The sequence below is a fragment of the Rhinoderma darwinii genome, assembly GCF_050947455.1.
Source record: "Rhinoderma darwinii isolate aRhiDar2 chromosome 5 unlocalized genomic scaffold, aRhiDar2.hap1 SUPER_5_unloc_43, whole genome shotgun sequence".
In the NCBI taxonomy this organism is placed as follows: Eukaryota; Metazoa; Chordata; class Amphibia; order Anura; family Rhinodermatidae; genus Rhinoderma; species Rhinoderma darwinii.
Window position 1 is genome coordinate 166,283 of NW_027461802.1, and position 18,862 is coordinate 185,144.

Sequence of the window (18,862 nt, forward strand, 5' to 3'; positions counted from 1 at the left end):
ACTGCATTGTGGTGCAAGCAAAAGAAGCAAATCCTGTCTGGCTTCCTCTCCGGCCTTTATTCACCTCCCGTGTAGCTGTGAGTGTGTGAGCCTGCAGGGCCCCATGGAATTGCCTAGAAGTAGGCTGAATCGCTGCAAGGGCTGAACAGCAGTATCGGGCAGGCTCGGGCAACGCGCGGCCCGTTCGGGTTATCGCTTCTCGGCCTTTTGGCTAAGATCAAGTGTAGTATCTGTTCTTATCAGTTTAATATCTGATACGTCCCCTATCTGGGGACCATATATTAAATGGATTTTTAGAACAGGGAGATGGAAATAGAGCTTGCTCTGTCCACTCCACGCATTGACCTGGTATTGCAGTATTTCCAGGACCGGTGCACCCTTTCCTTATGTGTTGACTAAAAGCAGATTCCAAAAGTGTTTTTTGTCTTTGCTATTGTTTCTGTCTTTCTGAAGGGATCTCCCCTTTTAATCCCATTATTTCAACACCTGTTGGACAATGCATGAGTGATAATGAGCTCATTGATTAAATGCAATTAATGAATAGATTGCCACCTCTTGTTGTGTGTCGTCTGTGTTTCTGTGTTTCCGGCATTTCACATTGGAACACCTCATTCACCTTCCTTGTCTTCTCTCCGCCCTCCCTTTTAGGTAAGTTAAAGAGCTGCACCTGAGCCAGCCACTGATTGATTGATTGATTGATTGATTGATTGATTGATTGATTGATTGATTGATTGATGCAGCACAACAGTCAAATAGTGGAGTGGAGTAGGGGAACAGCAAACAGCCAATAAAGCAGCCCGCCCGCTCGCCTGCCCGCCACAATGGACCTACCTGTGTACACTAGATGGATGTGATGGAATGTACTGTCGTCCCTACATTTCAAGAAGAAGTAAGAATTGCAGTTGCAACAAAGCCTTGCTTGCCTACAAAGAGAGCAGCAATTTGGATTTGTTACTATGTTACCTAGAAGAATAACAAACTGTGCAAGGATGGAGGTTGTAGGAGCAAGGAGAAGTTGTCTGTAAAGTTGGTGGATGCCTATTTTCCATTTTGCAGTCCCTTGTCTCCCTCTTGTGGCCTCCTGGAGGCAACTAGCTGTGCAAAAAAAAGACAGCCTGGCGGCCGGCTGTTGCAGTGTTGCCCTCTCAGGCAACACTGAGTGACTGACTGAGCCTCACCGTCTTATATAAAGTTCAGACGGAACTTTGCACGTGTCATAGTGGAGCCCTCAGGATTCCAGAGCCAGCTTTCTGACATCATAATGGGGCCTCAGAGATAAAAGCCTGGGCCCAGGCAGTGTTGGTCAGTGCTGCTCAGCAGGCAGCACTGGACTGGACTGGATTACAGCTGATACAAGGTGTGAAGGAACAAGGGGTGGCTGTGGGCATGCACTTGCTGCCGCTGCCAGTGTTTATCTGCATGGCAGCAGGGCATTTGGGCGTTGCCAGGAAGGCGTTTTTATGTAGATTCCTCCTCTTTCAGCACTGCATTGTGGTGCAAGCAAAAGAAGCAAATCCTGTCTGGCTTCCTCTCCGGCCTTTATTCACCTCCCGTGTAGCTGTGAGTGTGTGAGCCTGCAGGGCCCCATGGAATTGCCTAGAAGTAGGCTGAATCGCTGCAAGGGCTGAACAGCAGTATCGGGCAGGCTCGGGCAACGCGCGGCCCGTTCGGGTTATCGCTTCTCGGCCTTTTGGCTAAGATCAAGTGTAGTATCTGTTCTTATCAGTTTAATATCTGATACGTCCCCTATCTGGGGACCATATATTAAATGGATTTTTAGAACAGGGAGATGGAAATAGAGCTTGCTCTGTCCACTCCACGCATTGACCTGGTATTGCAGTATTTCCAGGACCGGTGCACCCTTTCCTTATGTGTTGACTAAAAGCAGATTCCAAAAGTGTTTTTTGTCTTTGCTATTGTTTCTGTCTTTCTGAAGGGATCTCCCCTTTTAATCCCATTATTTCAACACCTGTTGGACAATGCATGAGTGATAATGAGCTCATTGATTAAATGCAATTAATGAATAGATTGCCACCTCTTGTTGTGTGTCGTCTGTGTTTCTGTGTTTCCGGCATTTCACATTGGAACACCTCATTCACCTTCCTTGTCTTCTCTCCGCCCTCCCTTTTAGGTAAGTTAAAGAGCTGCACCTGAGCCAGCCACTGATTGATTGATTGATTGATTGATTGATTGATTGATTGATTGATTGATGCAGCACAACAGTCAAATAGTGGAGTGGAGTAGGGGAACAGCAAACAGCCAATAAAGCAGCCCGCCCGCTCGCCTGCCCGCCACAATGGACCTACCTGTGTACACTAGATGGATGTGATGGAATGTACTGTCGTCCCTACATTTCAAGAAGAAGTAAGAATTGCAGTTGCAACAAAGCCTTGCTTGCCTACAAAGAGAGCAGCAATTTGGATTTGTTACTATGTTACCTAGAAGAATAACAAACTGTGCAAGGATGGAGGTTGTAGGAGCAAGGAGAAGTTGTCTGTAAAGTTGGTGGATGCCTATTTTCCATTTTGCAGTCCCTTGTCTCCCTCTTGTGGCCTCCTGGAGGCAACTAGCTGTGCAAAAAAAAGACAGCCTGGCGGCCGGCTGTTGCAGCGTTGCCCTCTCAGGCAACACTGAGTGACTGACTGAGCCTCACCGTCTTATATAAAGTTCAGACGGAACTTTGCACGTGTCATAGTGGAGCCCTCAGGATTCCAGAGCCAGCTTTCTGACATCATAATGGGGCCTCAGAGATAAAAGCCTGGGCCCAGGCAGTGTTGGTCAGTGCTGCTCAGCAGGCAGCACTGGACTGGACTGGATTACAGCTGATACAAGGTGTGAAGGAACAAGGGGTGGCTGTGGGCATGCACTTGCTGCCGCTGCCAGTGTTTATCTGCATGGCAGCAGGGCATTTGGGCGTTGCCAGGAAGGCGTTTTTATGTAGATTCCTCCTCTTTCAGCACTGCATTGTGGTGCAAGCAAAAGAAGCAAATCCTGTCTGGCTTCCTCTCCGGCCTTTATTCACCTCCCGTGTAGCTGTGAGTGTGTGAGCCTGCAGGGCCCCATGGAATTGCCTAGAAGTAGGCTGAATCGCTGCAAGGGCTGAACAGCAGTATCGGGCAGGCTCGGGCAACGCGCGGCCCGTTCGGGTTATCGCTTCTCGGCCTTTTGGCTAAGATCAAGTGTAGTATCTGTTCTTATCAGTTTAATATCTGATACGTCCCCTATCTGGGGACCATATATTAAATGGATTTTTAGAACAGGGAGATGGAAATAGAGCTTGCTCTGTCCACTCCACGCATTGACCTGGTATTGCAGTATTTCCAGGACCGGTGCACCCTTTCCTTATGTGTTGACTAAAAGCAGATTCCAAAAGTGTTTTTTGTCTTTGCTATTGTTTCTGTCTTTCTGAAGGGATCTCCCCTTTTAATCCCATTATTTCAACACCTGTTGGACAATGCATGAGTGATAATGAGCTCATTGATTAAATGCAATTAATGAATAGATTGCCACCTCTTGTTGTGTGTCGTCTGTGTTTCTGTGTTTCCGGCATTTCACATTGGAACACCTCATTCACCTTCCTTGTCTTCTCTCCGCCCTCCCTTTTAGGTAAGTTAAAGAGCTGCACCTGAGCCAGCCACTGATTGATTGATTGATTGATTGATTGATTGATTGATTGATTGATTGATGCAGCACAACAGTCAAATAGTGGAGTGGAGTAGGGGAACAGCAAACAGCCAATAAAGCAGCCCGCCCGCTCGCCTGCCCGCCACAATGGACCTACCTGTGTACACTAGATGGATGTGATGGAATGTACTGTCGTCCCTACATTTCAAGAAGAAGTAAGAATTGCAGTTGCAACAAAGCCTTGCTTGCCTACAAAGAGAGCAGCAATTTGGATTTGTTACTATGTTACCTAGAAGAATAACAAACTGTGCAAGGATGGAGGTTGTAGGAGCAAGGAGAAGTTGTCTGTAAAGTTGGTGGATGCCTATTTTCCATTTTGCAGTCCCTTGTCTCCCTCTTGTGGCCTCCTGGAGGCAACTAGCTGTGCAAAAAAAAGACAGCCTGGCGGCCGGCTGTTGCAGTGTTGCCCTCTCAGGCAACACTGAGTGACTGACTGAGCCTCACCGTCTTATATAAAGTTCAGACGGAACTTTGCACGTGTCATAGTGGAGCCCTCAGGATTCCAGAGCCAGCTTTCTGACATCATAATGGGGCCTCAGAGATAAAAGCCTGGGCCCAGGCAGTGTTGGTCAGTGCTGCTCAGCAGGCAGCACTGGACTGGACTGGATTACAGCTGATACAAGGTGTGAAGGAACAAGGGGTGGCTGTGGGCATGCACTTGCTGCCGCTGCCAGTGTTTATCTGCATGGCAGCAGGGCATTTGGGCGTTGCCAGGAAGGCGTTTTTATGTAGATTCCTCCTCTTTCAGCACTGCATTGTGGTGCAAGCAAAAGAAGCAAATCCTGTCTGGCTTCCTCTCCGGCCTTTATTCACCTCCCGTGTAGCTGTGAGTGTGTGAGCCTGCAGGGCCCCATGGAATTGCCTAGAAGTAGGCTGAATCGCTGCAAGGGCTGAACAGCAGTATCGGGCAGGCTCGGGCAACGCGCGGCCCGTTCGGGTTATCGCTTCTCGGCCTTTTGGCTAAGATCAAGTGTAGTATCTGTTCTTATCAGTTTAATATCTGATACGTCCCCTATCTGGGGACCATATATTAAATGGATTTTTAGAACAGGGAGATGGAAATAGAGCTTGCTCTGTCCACTCCACGCATTGACCTGGTATTGCAGTATTTCCAGGACCGGTGCACCCTTTCCTTATGTGTTGACTAAAAGCAGATTCCAAAAGTGTTTTTTGTCTTTGCTATTGTTTCTGTCTTTCTGAAGGGATCTCCCCTTTTAATCCCATTATTTCAACACCTGTTGGACAATGCATGAGTGATAATGAGCTCATTGATTAAATGCAATTAATGAATAGATTGCCACCTCTTGTTGTGTGTCGTCTGTGTTTCTGTGTTTCCGGCATTTCACATTGGAACACCTCATTCACCTTCCTTGTCTTCTCTCCGCCCTCCCTTTTAGGTAAGTTAAAGAGCTGCACCTGAGCCAGCCACTGATTGATTGATTGATTGATTGATTGATTGATTGATTGATTGATTGATTGATTGATGCAGCACAACAGTCAAATAGTGGAGTGGAGTAGGGGAACAGCAAACAGCCAATAAAGCAGCCCGCCCGCTCGCCTGCCCGCCACAATGGACCTACCTGTGTACACTAGATGGATGTGATGGAATGTACTGTCGTCCCTACATTTCAAGAAGAAGTAAGAATTGCAGTTGCAACAAAGCCTTGCTTGCCTACAAAGAGAGCAGCAATTTGGATTTGTTACTATGTTACCTAGAAGAATAACAAACTGTGCAAGGATGGAGGTTGTAGGAGCAAGGAGAAGTTGTCTGTAAAGTTGGTGGATGCCTATTTTCCATTTTGCAGTCCCTTGTCTCCCTCTTGTGGCCTCCTGGAGGCAACTAGCTGTGCAAAAAAAAGACAGCCTGGCGGCCGGCTGTTGCAGTGTTGCCCTCTCAGGCAACACTGAGTGACTGACTGAGCCTCACCGTCTTATATAAAGTTCAGACGGAACTTTGCACGTGTCATAGTGGAGCCCTCAGGATTCCAGAGCCAGCTTTCTGACATCATAATGGGGCCTCAGAGATAAAAGCCTGGGCCCAGGCAGTGTTGGTCAGTGCTGCTCAGCAGGCAGCACTGGACTGGACTGGATTACAGCTGATACAAGGTGTGAAGGAACAAGGGGTGGCTGTGGGCATGCACTTGCTGCCGCTGCCAGTGTTTATCTGCATGGCAGCAGGGCATTTGGGCGTTGCCAGGAAGGCGTTTTTATGTAGATTCCTCCTCTTTCAGCACTGCATTGTGGTGCAAGCAAAAGAAGCAAATCCTGTCTGGCTTCCTCTCCGGCCTTTATTCACCTCCCGTGTAGCTGTGAGTGTGTGAGCCTGCAGGGCCCCATGGAATTGCCTAGAAGTAGGCTGAATCGCTGCAAGGGCTGAACAGCAGTATCGGGCAGGCTCGGGCAACGCGCGGCCCGTTCGGGTTATCGCTTCTCGGCCTTTTGGCTAAGATCAAGTGTAGTATCTGTTCTTATCAGTTTAATATCTGATACGTCCCCTATCTGGGGACCATATATTAAATGGATTTTTAGAACAGGGAGATGGAAATAGAGCTTGCTCTGTCCACTCCACGCATTGACCTGGTATTGCAGTATTTCCAGGACCGGTGCACCCTTTCCTTATGTGTTGACTAAAAGCAGATTCCAAAAGTGTTTTTTGTCTTTGCTATTGTTTCTGTCTTTCTGAAGGGATCTCCCCTTTTAATCCCATTATTTCAACACCTGTTGGACAATGCATGAGTGATAATGAGCTCATTGATTAAATGCAATTAATGAATAGATTGCCACCTCTTGTTGTGTGTCGTCTGTGTTTCTGTGTTTCCGGCATTTCACATTGGAACACCTCATTCACCTTCCTTGTCTTCTCTCCGCCCTCCCTTTTAGGTAAGTTAAAGAGCTGCACCTGAGCCAGCCACTGATTGATTGATTGATTGATTGATTGATTGATTGATTGATTGATTGATTGATGCAGCACAACAGTCAAATAGTGGAGTGGAGTAGGGGAACAGCAAACAGCCAATAAAGCAGCCCGCCCGCTCGCCTGCCCGCCACAATGGACCTACCTGTGTACACTAGATGGATGTGATGGAATGTACTGTCGTCCCTACATTTCAAGAAGAAGTAAGAATTGCAGTTGCAACAAAGCCTTGCTTGCCTACAAAGAGAGCAGCAATTTGGATTTGTTACTATGTTACCTAGAAGAATAACAAACTGTGCAAGGATGGAGGTTGTAGGAGCAAGGAGAAGTTGTCTGTAAAGTTGGTGGATGCCTATTTTCCATTTTGCAGTCCCTTGTCTCCCTCTTGTGGCCTCCTGGAGGCAACTAGCTGTGCAAAAAAAAGACAGCCTGGCGGCCGGCTGTTGCAGTGTTGCCCTCTCAGGCAACACTGAGTGACTGACTGAGCCTCACCGTCTTATATAAAGTTCAGACGGAACTTTGCACGTGTCATAGTGGAGCCCTCAGGATTCCAGAGCCAGCTTTCTGACATCATAATGGGGCCTCAGAGATAAAAGCCTGGGCCCAGGCAGTGTTGGTCAGTGCTGCTCAGCAGGCAGCACTGGACTGGACTGGATTACAGCTGATACAAGGTGTGAAGGAACAAGGGGTGGCTGTGGGCATGCACTTGCTGCCGCTGCAGTGTTTATCTGCATGGCAGCAGGGCATTTGGGCGTTGCCAGGAAGGCGTTTTTATGTAGATTCCTCCTCTTTCAGCACTGCATTGTGGTGCAAGCAAAAGAAGCAAATCCTGTCTGGCTTCCTCTCCGGCCTTTATTCACCTCCCGTGTAGCTGTGAGTGTGTGAGCCTGCAGGGCCCCATGGAATTGCCTAGAAGTAGGCTGAATCGCTGCAAGGGCTGAACAGCAGTATCGGGCAGGCTCGGGCAACGCGCGGCCCGTTCGGGTTATCGCTTCTCGGCCTTTTGGCTAAGATCAAGTGTAGTATCTGTTCTTATCAGTTTAATATCTGATACGTCCCCTATCTGGGGACCATATATTAAATGGATTTTTAGAACAGGGAGATGGAAATAGAGCTTGCTCTGTCCACTCCACGCATTGACCTGGTATTGCAGTATTTCCAGGACCGGTGCACCCTTTCCTTATGTGTTGACTAAAAGCAGATTCCAAAAGTGTTTTTTGTCTTTGCTATTGTTTCTGTCTTTCTGAAGGGATCTCCCCTTTTAATCCCATTATTTCAACACCTGTTGGACAATGCATGAGTGATAATGAGCTCATTGATTAAATGCAATTAATGAATAGATTGCCACCTCTTGTTGTGTGTCGTCTGTGTTTCTGTGTTTCCGGCATTTCACATTGGAACACCTCATTCACCTTCCTTGTCTTCTCTCCGCCCTCCCTTTTAGGTAAGTTAAAGAGCTGCACCTGAGCCAGCCACTGATTGATTGATTGATTGATTGATTGATTGATTGATTGATTGATTGATGCAGCACAACAGTCAAATAGTGGAGTGGAGTAGGGGAACAGCAAACAGCCAATAAAGCAGCCCGCCCGCTCGCCTGCCCGCCACAATGGACCTACCTGTGTACACTAGATGGATGTGATGGAATGTACTGTCGTCCCTACATTTCAAGAAGAAGTAAGAATTGCAGTTGCAACAAAGCCTTGCTTGCCTACAAAGAGAGCAGCAATTTGGATTTGTTACTATGTTACCTAGAAGAATAACAAACTGTGCAAGGATGGAGGTTGTAGGAGCAAGGAGAAGTTGTCTGTAAAGTTGGTGGATGCCTATTTTCCATTTTGCAGTCCCTTGTCTCCCTCTTGTGGCCTCCTGGAGGCAACTAGCTGTGCAAAAAAAAGACAGCCTGGCGGCCGGCTGTTGCAGTGTTGCCCTCTCAGGCAACACTGAGTGACTGACTGAGCCTCACCGTCTTATATAAAGTTCAGACGGAACTTTGCACGTGTCATAGTGGAGCCCTCAGGATTCCAGAGCCAGCTTTCTGACATCATAATGGGGCCTCAGAGATAAAAGCCTGGGCCCAGGCAGTGTTGGTCAGTGCTGCTCAGCAGGCAGCACTGGACTGGACTGGATTACAGCTGATACAAGGTGTGAAGGAACAAGGGGTGGCTGTGGGCATGCACTTGCTGCCGCTGCCAGTGTTTATCTGCATGGCAGCAGGGCATTTGGGCGTTGCCAGGAAGGCGTTTTTATGTAGATTCCTCCTCTTTCAGCACTGCATTGTGGTGCAAGCAAAAGAAGCAAATCCTGTCTGGCTTCCTCTCCGGCCTTTATTCACCTCCCGTGTAGCTGTGAGTGTGTGAGCCTGCAGGGCCCCATGGAATTGCCTAGAAGTAGGCTGAATCGCTGCAAGGGCTGAACAGCAGTATCGGGCAGGCTCGGGCAACGCGCGGCCCGTTCGGGTTATCGCTTCTCGGCCTTTTGGCTAAGATCAAGTGTAGTATCTGTTCTTATCAGTTTAATATCTGATACGTCCCCTATCTGGGGACCATATATTAAATGGATTTTTAGAACAGGGAGATGGAAATAGAGCTTGCTCTGTCCACTCCACGCATTGACCTGGTATTGCAGTATTTCCAGGACCGGTGCACCCTTTCCTTATGTGTTGACTAAAAGCAGATTCCAAAAGTGTTTTTTGTCTTTGCTATTGTTTCTGTCTTTCTGAAGGGATCTCCCCTTTTAATCCCATTATTTCAACACCTGTTGGACAATGCATGAGTGATAATGAGCTCATTGATTAAATGCAATTAATGAATAGATTGCCACCTCTTGTTGTGTGTCGTCTGTGTTTCTGTGTTTCCGGCATTTCACATTGGAACACCTCATTCACCTTCCTTGTCTTCTCTCCGCCCTCCCTTTTAGGTAAGTTAAAGAGCTGCACCTGAGCCAGCCACTGATTGATTGATTGATTGATTGATTGATTGATTGATTGATTGATTGATTGATGCAGCACAACAGTCAAATAGTGGAGTGGAGTAGGGGAACAGCAAACAGCCAATAAAGCAGCCCGCCCGCTCGCCTGCCCGCCACAATGGACCTACCTGTGTACACTAGATGGATGTGATGGAATGTACTGTCGTCCCTACATTTCAAGAAGAAGTAAGAATTGCAGTTGCAACAAAGCCTTGCTTGCCTACAAAGAGAGCAGCAATTTGGATTTGTTACTATGTTACCTAGAAGAATAACAAACTGTGCAAGGATGGAGGTTGTAGGAGCAAGGAGAAGTTGTCTGTAAAGTTGGTGGATGCCTATTTTCCATTTTGCAGTCCCTTGTCTCCCTCTTGTGGCCTCCTGGAGGCAACTAGCTGTGCAAAAAAAAGACAGCCTGGCGGCCGGCTGTTGCAGTGTTGCCCTCTCAGGCAACACTGAGTGACTGACTGAGCCTCACCGTCTTATATAAAGTTCAGACGGAACTTTGCACGTGTCATAGTGGAGCCCTCAGGATTCCAGAGCCAGCTTTCTGACATCATAATGGGGCCTCAGAGATAAAAGCCTGGGCCCAGGCAGTGTTGGTCAGTGCTGCTCAGCAGGCAGCACTGGACTGGACTGGATTACAGCTGATACAAGGTGTGAAGGAACAAGGGGTGGCTGTGGGCATGCACTTGCTGCCGCTGCCAGTGTTTATCTGCATGGCAGCAGGGCATTTGGGCGTTGCCAGGAAGGCGTTTTTATGTAGATTCCTCCTCTTTCAGCACTGCATTGTGGTGCAAGCAAAAGAAGCAAATCCTGTCTGGCTTCCTCTCCGGCCTTTATTCACCTCCCGTGTAGCTGTGAGTGTGTGAGCCTGCAGGGCCCCATGGAATTGCCTAGAAGTAGGCTGAATCGCTGCAAGGGCTGAACAGCAGTATCGGGCAGGCTCGGGCAACGCGCGGCCCGTTCGGGTTATCGCTTCTCGGCCTTTTGGCTAAGATCAAGTGTAGTATCTGTTCTTATCAGTTTAATATCTGATACGTCCCCTATCTGGGGACCATATATTAAATGGATTTTTAGAACAGGGAGATGGAAATAGAGCTTGCTCTGTCCACTCCACGCATTGACCTGGTATTGCAGTATTTCCAGGACCGGTGCACCCTTTCCTTATGTGTTGACTAAAAGCAGATTCCAAAAGTGTTTTTTGTCTTTGCTATTGTTTCTGTCTTTCTGAAGGGATCTCCCCTTTTAATCCCATTATTTCAACACCTGTTGGACAATGCATGAGTGATAATGAGCTCATTGATTAAATGCAATTAATGAATAGATTGCCACCTCTTGTTGTGTGTCGTCTGTGTTTCTGTGTTTCCGGCATTTCACATTGGAACACCTCATTCACCTTCCTTGTCTTCTCTCCGCCCTCCCTTTTAGGTAAGTTAAAGAGCTGCACCTGAGCCAGCCACTGATTGATTGATTGATTGATTGATTGATTGATTGATTGATTGATTGATTGATTGATGCAGCACAATAGTCAAATAGTGGAGTGGAGTAGGGGAACAGCAAACAGCCAATAAAGCAGCCCGCCCGCTCGCCTGCCCGCCACAATGGACCTACCTGTGTACACTAGATGGATGTGATGGAATGTACTGTCGTCCCTACATTTCAAGAAGAAGTAAGAATTGCAGTTGCAACAAAGCCTTGCTTGCCTACAAAGAGAGCAGCAATTTGGATTTGTTACTATGTTACCTAGAAGAATAACAAACTGTGCAAGGATGGAGGTTGTAGGAGCAAGGAGAAGTTGTCTGTAAAGTTGGTGGATGCCTATTTTCCATTTTGCAGTCCCTTGTCTCCCTCTTGTGGCCTCCTGGAGGCAACTAGCTGTGCAAAAAAAAGACAGCCTGGCGGCCGGCTGTTGCAGTGTTGCCCTCTCAGGCAACACTGAGTGACTGACTGAGCCTCACCGTCTTATATAAAGTTCAGACGGAACTTTGCACGTGTCATAGTGGAGCCCTCAGGATTCCAGAGCCAGCTTTCTGACATCATAATGGGGCCTCAGAGATAAAAGCCTGGGCCCAGGCAGTGTTGGTCAGTGCTGCTCAGCAGGCAGCACTGGACTGGACTGGATTACAGCTGATACAAGGTGTGAAGGAACAAGGGGTGGCTGTGGGCATGCACTTGCTGCCGCTGCCAGTGTTTATCTGCATGGCAGCAGGGCATTTGGGCGTTGCCAGGAAGGCGTTTTTATGTAGATTCCTCCTCTTTCAGCACTGCATTGTGGTGCAAGCAAAAGAAGCAAATCCTGTCTGGCTTCCTCTCCGGCCTTTATTCACCTCCCGTGTAGCTGTGAGTGTGTGAGCCTGCAGGGCCCCATGGAATTGCCTAGAAGTAGGCTGAATCGCTGCAAGGGCTGAACAGCAGTATCGGGCAGGCTCGGGCAACGCGCGGCCCGTTCGGGTTATCGCTTCTCGGCCTTTTGGCTAAGATCAAGTGTAGTATCTGTTCTTATCAGTTTAATATCTGATACGTCCCCTATCTGGGGACCATATATTAAATGGATTTTTAGAACAGGGAGATGGAAATAGAGCTTGCTCTGTCCACTCCACGCATTGACCTGGTATTGCAGTATTTCCAGGACCGGTGCACCCTTTCCTTATGTGTTGACTAAAAGCAGATTCCAAAAGTGTTTTTTGTCTTTGCTATTGTTTCTGTCTTTCTGAAGGGATCTCCCCTTTTAATCCCATTATTTCAACACCTGTTGGACAATGCATGAGTGATAATGAGCTCATTGATTAAATGCAATTAATGAATAGATTGCCACCTCTTGTTGTGTGTCGTCTGTGTTTCTGTGTTTCCGGCATTTCACATTGGAACACCTCATTCACCTTCCTTGTCTTCTCTCCGCCCTCCCTTTTAGGTAAGTTAAAGAGCTGCACCTGAGCCAGCCACTGATTGATTGATTGATTGATTGATTGATTGATTGATTGATTGATTGATGCAGCACAACAGTCAAATAGTGGAGTGGAGTAGGGGAACAGCAAACAGCCAATAAAGCAGCCCGCCCGCTCGCCTGCCCGCCACAATGGACCTACCTGTGTACACTAGATGGATGTGATGGAATGTACTGTCGTCCCTACATTTCAAGAAGAAGTAAGAATTGCAGTTGCAACAAAGCCTTGCTTGCCTACAAAGAGAGCAGCAATTTGGATTTGTTACTATGTTACCTAGAAGAATAACAAACTGTGCAAGGATGGAGGTTGTAGGAGCAAGGAGAAGTTGTCTGTAAAGTTGGTGGATGCCTATTTTCCATTTTGCAGTCCCTTGTCTCCCTCTTGTGGCCTCCTGGAGGCAACTAGCTGTGCAAAAAAAAGACAGCCTGGCGGCCGGCTGTTGCAGTGTTGCCCTCTCAGGCAACACTGAGTGACTGACTGAGCCTCACCGTCTTATATAAAGTTCAGACGGAACTTTGCACGTGTCATAGTGGAGCCCTCAGGATTCCAGAGCCAGCTTTCTGACATCATAATGGGGCCTCAGAGATAAAAGCCTGGGCCCAGGCAGTGTTGGTCAGTGCTGCTCAGCAGGCAGCACTGGACTGGACTGGATTACAGCTGATACAAGGTGTGAAGGAACAAGGGGTGGCTGTGGGCATGCACTTGCTGCCGCTGCCAGTGTTTATCTGCATGGCAGCAGGGCATTTGGGCGTTGCCAGGAAGGTGTTTTTATGTAGATTCCTCCTCTTTCAGCACTGCATTGTGGTGCAAGCAAAAGAAGCAAATCCTGTCTGGCTTCCTCTCCGGCCTTTATTCACCTCCCGTGTAGCTGTGAGTGTGTGAGCCTGCAGGGCCCCATGGAATTGCCTAGAAGTAGGCTGAATCGCTGCAAGGGCTGAACAGCAGTATCGGGCAGGCTCGGGCAACGCGCGGCCCGTTCGGGTTATCGCTTCTCGGCCTTTTGGCTAAGATCAAGTGTAGTATCTGTTCTTATCAGTTTAATATCTGATACGTCCCCTATCTGGGGACCATATATTAAATGGATTTTTAGAACAGGGAGATGGAAATAGAGCTTGCTCTGTCCACTCCACGCATTGACCTGGTATTGCAGTATTTCCAGGACCGGTGCACCCTTTCCTTATGTGTTGACTAAAAGCAGATTCCAAAAGTGTTTTTTGTCTTTGCTATTGTTTCTGTCTTTCTGAAGGGATCTCCCCTTTTAATCCCATTATTTCAACACCTGTTGGACAATGCATGAGTGATAATGAGCTCATTGATTAAATGCAATTAATGAATAGATTGCCACCTCTTGTTGTGTGTCGTCTGTGTTTCTGTGTTTCCGGCATTTCACATTGGAACACCTCATTCACCTTCCTTGTCTTCTCTCCGCCCTCCCTTTTAGGTAAGTTAAAGAGCTGCACCTGAGCCAGCCACTGATTGATTGATTGATTGATTGATTGATTGATTGATTGATTGATTGATTGATTGATTGATTGATGCAGCACAACAGTCAAATAGTGGAGTGGAGTAGGGGAACAGCAAACAGCCAATAAAGCAGCCCGCCCGCTCGCCTGCCCGCCACAATGGACCTACCTGTGTACACTAGATGGATGTGATGGAATGTACTGTCGTCCCTACATTTCAAGAAGAAGTAAGAATTGCAGTTGCAACAAAGCCTTGCTTGCCTACAAAGAGAGCAGCAATTTGGATTTGTTACTATGTTACCTAGAAGAATAACAAACTGTGCAAGGATGGAGGTTGTAGGAGCAAGGAGAAGTTGTCTGTAAAGTTGGTGGATGCCTATTTTCCATTTTGCAGTCCCTTGTCTCCCTCTTGTGGCCTCCTGGAGGCAACTAGCTGTGCAAAAAAAAGACAGCCTGGCGGCCGGCTGTTGCAGTGTTGCCCTCTCAGGCAACACTGAGTGACTGACTGAGCCTCACCGTCTTATATAAAGTTCAGACGGAACTTTGCACGTGTCATAGTGGAGCCCTCAGGATTCCAGAGCCAGCTTTCTGACATCATAATGGGGCCTCAGAGATAAAAGCCTGGGCCCAGGCAGTGTTGGTCAGTGCTGCTCAGCAGGCAGCACTGGACTGGACTGGATTACAGCTGATACAAGGTGTGAAGGAACAAGGGGTGGCTGTGGGCATGCACTTGCTGCCGCTGCCAGTGTTTATCTGCATGGCAGCAGGGCATTTGGGCGTTGCCAGGAAGGCGTTTTTATGTAGATTCCTCCTCTTTCAGCACTGCATTGTGGTGCAAGCAAAAGAAGCAAATCCTGTCTGGCTTCCTCTCCGGCCTTTATTCACCTCCCGTGTAGCTGTGAGTGTGTGAGCCTGCAGGGCCCCATGGAATTGCCTAGAAGTAGGCTGAATCGCTGCAAGGGCTGAACAGCAGTATCGGGCAGGCTCGGGCAACGCGCGGCCCGTTCGGGTTATCGCTTCTCGGCCTTTTGGCTAAGATCAAGTGTAGTATCTGTTCTTATCAGTTTAATATCTGATACGTCCCCTATCTGGGGACCATATATTAAATGGATTTTTAGAACAGGGAGATGGAAATAGAGCTTGCTCTGTCCACTCCACGCATTGACCTGGTATTGCAGTATTTCCAGGACCGGTGCACCCTTTCCTTATGTGTTGACTAAAAGCAGATTCCAAAAGTGTTTTTTGTCTTTGCTATTGTTTCTGTCTTTCTGAAGGGATCTCCCCTTTTAATCCCATTATTTCAACACCTGTTGGACAATGCATGAGTGATAATGAGCTCATTGATTAAATGCAATTAATGAATAGATTGCCACCTCTTGTTGTGTGTCGTCTGTGTTTCTGTGTTTCCGGCATTTCACATTGGAACACCTCATTCACCTTCCTTGTCTTCTCTCCGCCCTCCCTTTTAGGTAAGTTAAAGAGCTGCACCTGAGCCAGCCACTGATTGATTGATTGATTGATTGATTGATTGATTGATTGATTGATTGATTGATTGATTGATTGATTGATTGATGCAGCACAACAGTCAAATAGTGGAGTGGAGTAGGGGAACAGCAAACAGCCAATAAAGCAGCCCGCCCGCTCGCCTGCCCGCCACAATGGACCTACCTGTGTACACTAGATGGATGTGATGGAATGTACTGTCGTCCCTACATTTCAAGAAGAAGTAAGAATTGCAGTTGCAACAAAGCCTTGCTTGCCTACAAAGAGAGCAGCAATTTGGATTTGTTACTATGTTACCTAGAAGAATAACAAACTGTGCAAGGATGGAGGTTGTAGGAGCAAGGAGAAGTTGTCTGTAAAGTTGGTGGATGCCTATTTTCCATTTTGCAGTCCCTTGTCTCCCTCTTGTGGCCTCCTGGAGGCAACTAGCTGTGCAAAAAAAAGACAGCCTGGCGGCCGGCTGTTGCAGTGTTGCCCTCTCAGGCAACACTGAGTGACTGACTGAGCCTCACCGTCTTATATAAAGTTCAGATGGAACTTTGCACGTGTCATAGTGGAGCCCTCAGGATTCCAGAGCCAGCTTTCTGACATCATAATGGGGCCTCAGAGATAAAAGCCTGGGCCCAGGCAGTGTTGGTCAGTGCTGCTCAGCAGGCAGCACTGGACTGGACTGGATTACAGCTGATACAAGGTGTGAAGGAACAAGGGGTGGCTGTGGGCATGCACTTGCTGCCGCTGCCAGTGTTTATCTGCATGGCAGCAGGGCATTTGGGCGTTGCCAGGAAGGCGTTTTTATGTAGATTCCTCCTCTTTCAGCACTGCATTGTGGTGCAAGCAAAAGAAGCAAATCCTGTCTGGCTTCCTCTCCGGCCTTTATTCACCTCCCGTGTAGCTGTGAGTGTGTGAGCCTGCAGAGCCCCATGGAATTGCCTAGAAGTAGGCTGAATCGCTGCAAGGGCTGAACAGCAGTATCGGGCAGGCTCGGGCAACGCGCGGCCCGTTCGGGTTATCGCTTCTCGGCCTTTTGGCTAAGATCAAGTGTAGTATCTGTTCTTATCAGTTTAATATCTGATACGTCCCCTATCTGGGGACCATATATTAAATGGATTTTTAGAACAGGGAGATGGAAATAGAGCTTGCTCTGTCCACTCCACGCATTGACCTGGTATTGCAGTATTTCCAGGACCGGTGCACCCTTTCCTTATGTGTTGACTAAAAGCAGATTCCAAAAGTGTTTTTTGTCTTTGCTATTGTTTCTGTCTTTCTGAAGGGATCTCCCCTTTTAATCCCATTATTTCAACACCTGTTGGACAATGCATGAGTGATAATGAGCTCATTGATTAAATGCAATTAATGAATAGATTGCCACCTCTTGTTGTGTGTCGTCTGTGTTTCTGTGTTTCCGGCATTTCACATTGGAACACCTCATTCACCTTCCTTGTCTTCTCTCCGCCCTCCCTTTTAGGTAAGTTAAAGAGCTGCACCTGAGCCAGCCACTGATTGATTGATTGATTGATTGATTGATTGATTGATTGATTGATTGATTGATTGATTGATTGATGCAGCACAACAGTCAAATAGTGGAGTGGAGTAGGGGAACAGCAAACAGCCAATAAAGCAGCCCGCCCGCTCGCCTGCCCGCCACAATGGACCTACCTGTGTACACTAGATGGATGTGATGGAATGTACTGTCGTCCCTACATTTCAAGAAGAAGTAAGAATTGCAGTTGCAACAAAGCCTTGCTTGCCTACAAAGAGAGCAGCAATTTGGATTTGTTACTATGTTACCTAGAAGAATAACAAACTGTGCAAGGATGGAGGTTGTAGGAGCAAGGAGAAGTTGTCTGTAAAGTTGGTGGATGCCTATTTTCCATTTTGCAGTCCCTTGTCTCCCTCTTGTGGCCTCCTGGAGGCAACTAGCTGTGCAAAAAAAAGACAGCCTGGCGGCCGGCTGTTGCAGTGTTGCCCTCTCAGGCAACACTGAGTGACTGACTGAGCCTCACCGTCTTATATAAAGTTCAGACGGAACTTTGCACGTGTCATAGTGGAGCCCTCAGGATTCCAGAGCCAGCTTTCTGACATCATAATGGGGCCTCAGAGATAAAAGCCTGGGCCCAGGCAGTGTTGGTCAGTGCTGCTCAGCAGGCAGCACTGGACTGGACTGGATTACAGCTGATACAAGGTGTGAAGGAACAAGGGGTGGCTGTGGGCATGCACTTGCTGCCGCTGCCAGTGTTTATCTGCATGGCAGCAGGGCATTTGGGCGTTGCCAGGAAGGCGTTTTTATGTGGATTCCTCCTCTTTCAGCACTGCATTGTGGTGCAAGCAAAAGAAGCAAATCCTGTCTGGCTTCCTCTCCGGCCTTTATTCACCTCCCGTGTAGCTGTGAGTGTGTGAGCCTGCAGGGCCCCATGGAATTGCCTAGAAGTAGGCTGAATCGCTGCAAGGGCTGAACAGCAGTATCGGGCAGGCTCGGGCAACGCGCGGCCCGTTCGGGTTATCGCTTCTCGGCCTTTTGGCTAAGATCAAGTGTAGTATCTGTTCTTATCAGTTTAATATCTGATACGTCCCCTATCTGGGGACCATATATTAAATGGATTTTTAGAACAGGGAGATGGAAATAGAGCTTGCTCTGTCCACTCCACGCATTGACCTGGTATTGCAGTATTTCCAGGACCGGTGCACCCTTTCCTTATGTGTTGACTAAAAGCAGATTCCAAAAGTGTTTTTTGTCTTTGCTATTGTTTCTGTCTTTCTGAAGGGATCTCCCCTTTTAATCCCATTATTTCAACACCTGTTGGAAAATGCATGAGTGATAATGAGCTCATTGATTAAATGCAATTAATGAATAGATTGCCACCTCTTGTTGTGTGTCGTCTGTGTTTCTGTGTTTCCGGCATTTCACATTGGAACACCTCATTCACCTTCCTTGTCTTCTCTCCGCCCTCCCTTTTAGGTAAGTTAAAGAGCTGCACCTGAGCCAGCCACTGATTGATTGATTGATTGATTGATTGATTGATTGATTGATTGATTGATTGATTGATTGATGCAGCACAACAGTCAAATAGTGGAGTGGAGTAGGGGAACAGCAAACAGCCAATAAAGCAGCCCGCCCGCTCGCCTGCCCGCCACAATGGACCTACTTGTGTACACTAGATGGATGTGATGGAATGTACTGTCGTCCCTACATTTCAAGAAGAAGTAAGAATTGCAGTTGCAACAAAGCCTTGCTTGCCTACAAAGAGAGCAGCAATTTGGATTTGTTACTATGTTACCTAGAAGAATAACAAACTGTGCAAGGATGGAGGTTGTAGGAGCAAGGAGAAGTTGTCTGTAAAGTTGGTGGATGCCTATTTTCCATTTTGCAGTCCCTTGTCTCCCTC

The 18,862-nt window shown here is 47.6% G+C and overlaps 13 non-coding genes across 13 annotated transcripts; all 13 read left to right on the forward strand.

Moving 5' to 3' along the window:
• The first annotated feature begins 191 nt into the window (after positions 1–191).
• LOC142693506 (U2 spliceosomal RNA) lies at positions 192–382 on the forward strand. The gene has a single exon (XR_012861841.1). It is a non-coding gene; the product is annotated as a U2 spliceosomal RNA (small nuclear RNA).
• A 1,292-nt stretch (positions 383–1,674) lies between these two features.
• Positions 1,675–1,865, forward strand: LOC142693508 (U2 spliceosomal RNA). The gene has a single exon (XR_012861843.1). It is a non-coding gene; the product is annotated as a U2 spliceosomal RNA (small nuclear RNA).
• A 1,284-nt stretch (positions 1,866–3,149) lies between these two features.
• LOC142693509 (U2 spliceosomal RNA) lies at positions 3,150–3,340 on the forward strand. The gene has a single exon (XR_012861844.1). It is a non-coding gene; the product is annotated as a U2 spliceosomal RNA (small nuclear RNA).
• Positions 3,341–4,624: 1,284 nt separating this feature from the next.
• On the forward strand, positions 4,625–4,815 carry LOC142693510 (U2 spliceosomal RNA). Its single transcript, XR_012861845.1, has one exon. It is a non-coding gene; the product is annotated as a U2 spliceosomal RNA (small nuclear RNA).
• A 1,292-nt stretch (positions 4,816–6,107) lies between these two features.
• Positions 6,108–6,298, forward strand: LOC142693512 (U2 spliceosomal RNA). Its single transcript, XR_012861846.1, has one exon. It is a non-coding gene; the product is annotated as a U2 spliceosomal RNA (small nuclear RNA).
• Positions 6,299–7,585: 1,287 nt separating this feature from the next.
• LOC142693513 (U2 spliceosomal RNA) lies at positions 7,586–7,776 on the forward strand. The gene has a single exon (XR_012861847.1). It is a non-coding gene; the product is annotated as a U2 spliceosomal RNA (small nuclear RNA).
• Positions 7,777–9,060: 1,284 nt separating this feature from the next.
• On the forward strand, positions 9,061–9,251 carry LOC142693514 (U2 spliceosomal RNA). The gene has a single exon (XR_012861848.1). It is a non-coding gene; the product is annotated as a U2 spliceosomal RNA (small nuclear RNA).
• Positions 9,252–10,539: 1,288 nt separating this feature from the next.
• On the forward strand, positions 10,540–10,730 carry LOC142693515 (U2 spliceosomal RNA). The gene has a single exon (XR_012861849.1). It is a non-coding gene; the product is annotated as a U2 spliceosomal RNA (small nuclear RNA).
• A 1,292-nt stretch (positions 10,731–12,022) lies between these two features.
• Positions 12,023–12,213, forward strand: LOC142693516 (U2 spliceosomal RNA). Its single transcript, XR_012861850.1, has one exon. It is a non-coding gene; the product is annotated as a U2 spliceosomal RNA (small nuclear RNA).
• A 1,284-nt stretch (positions 12,214–13,497) lies between these two features.
• Positions 13,498–13,688, forward strand: LOC142693517 (U2 spliceosomal RNA). Its single transcript, XR_012861851.1, has one exon. It is a non-coding gene; the product is annotated as a U2 spliceosomal RNA (small nuclear RNA).
• Positions 13,689–14,988: 1,300 nt separating this feature from the next.
• On the forward strand, positions 14,989–15,179 carry LOC142693518 (U2 spliceosomal RNA). The gene has a single exon (XR_012861852.1). It is a non-coding gene; the product is annotated as a U2 spliceosomal RNA (small nuclear RNA).
• Positions 15,180–16,487: 1,308 nt separating this feature from the next.
• On the forward strand, positions 16,488–16,678 carry LOC142693520 (U2 spliceosomal RNA). Its single transcript, XR_012861854.1, has one exon. It is a non-coding gene; the product is annotated as a U2 spliceosomal RNA (small nuclear RNA).
• A 1,300-nt stretch (positions 16,679–17,978) lies between these two features.
• LOC142693521 (U2 spliceosomal RNA) lies at positions 17,979–18,169 on the forward strand. The gene has a single exon (XR_012861855.1). It is a non-coding gene; the product is annotated as a U2 spliceosomal RNA (small nuclear RNA).
• Positions 18,170–18,862: the final 693 nt, after the last annotated feature.